The sequence below is a fragment of the Nycticebus coucang genome, chromosome 10 (assembly GCF_027406575.1).
Source record: "Nycticebus coucang isolate mNycCou1 chromosome 10, mNycCou1.pri, whole genome shotgun sequence".
NCBI classification, from domain to species: domain Eukaryota; kingdom Metazoa; phylum Chordata; class Mammalia; order Primates; family Lorisidae; genus Nycticebus; species Nycticebus coucang.
The window spans coordinates 104,447,989-104,449,530 of NC_069789.1; positions in this window are offsets into that span (position 1 = coordinate 104,447,989).

Below are 1,542 nucleotides of genomic sequence, written 5' to 3' on the forward strand. Positions count from 1 at the left end.
ACTCCATTGGGAATCAATATATATTGAGCCCCTACTCAACCTGTCCCATCTGGGACAGAGGTAAATGAGTAGGCAGGTGATCGTATTGCAAGGGCTATAATAGTGGGGAAAAGTCCACATGGGGACACTTGAGAGAAGCTCCTGACCTATGATGGAAGTGGTCAGGGAAGGTTTTCCAGAGAAAGCAATGCTTACACTGAGACCTGGCTCAATTCCATAGCTAGGAGAGAAGAATTCCCAATTCCATAGCTAGAGGAGAATTCCTTTTTTTAAATTTATTTATTTATTTTGAGACAGAATCTCAAGCTGTCACCCTGAGTAGAGTGCCATGGCATCACAGCTCACAGGAACCTCAAACTCTTGGGCTTAAGCCATTCTCTCGCCTCAGCCTCTCAAGTAGCTGGTACTACAGGCGCCTGCCACGATGCTGGGCTATTTTTGTTGTTGTTATTGTTGCAGTTGTCATTGCTGATTTCAGCTGGCCTGGGCTGAGTTCGAACCTGCCAGCCTTGGTGTATGTGGCCAGTGCCCTTACCCACTGAGCTATGGGCGCCACCATCTCTTCTAGTCTTTAGCGGAGTGGATTTTGGTGGCTGGGTTGCTTTTCCATGCCTGAGAGATGACTGCCCTTAGGAAATCTGGGCCTTGGTGCTTAGTTTTGAACGTAAAAAGAAGTGTGTTCAGTTAACTCAGGAGTACTTGACAAGAGCCCTTCAGGGGAAGAACAGGAGGGGGTTCGGATACTGGCTGCTTCGAATATGTCGGCTGCCAAAGAGGAGCGGGCCACATTCCATCCCAGGTCTCTTCTCCTGGTCTCCCAGTGGTTCTTCCCCCTGCCACCACTACCAAACCAAGCAAAGCCATGCTCCACCCTAGACAAGCAAGGAAAGCTGGCTCACACCCGCCTTTGCCCTTGCTGGGACACATACTGGGGTTTGACCCTTGCTCTCTCTCCTGGGCCAGCCCCATCTTTCCCTCCCTGCCTTCCACAAATGTGAGTGGCACTTTTTCATGAATATCTCTCTTTTCTGGGAAGAAAGCAGCTGAGTAGAAATATTACAAAATATGAATTGACTTGCTTGTGTATCTTTCTGGGTAGACTGCCAACCCTTCAAGCAGAGAGGCCCTCTCTGATTTACCTCTATCTGGTGCCCAGCATGATGCCAGATGGAGGTGGGCAGATGCCCAGTGAATATTTGTGGAATGAATGAAGTAACTCTTGGGGGATGCAGAACCACATCATTAGGTCCCTAGATCTTCCACGATCATTTTGGGGCACCCCTTACACCTCTCATTCCTAGAGATGCTGAAGAGCCAGCCATGGTCAAGGTGTAGCTGGAAAGCAAGGTCTGCCTCTAAAACTCTCTGGTGCTCAGACACAGGCCATACACAAGCCCATTCCCTTGCCCTTCCACCTCCAGCCACCAAATCTCTTCTGACCGAGGCCTATGGGCAGGCCCATTTCTAGTGCAGCCGTTTCTCCCTCCAGGCTCTGCACATTAGCTGCATACTACCACCTGCATGCCCTTTCTTCTACCTTCA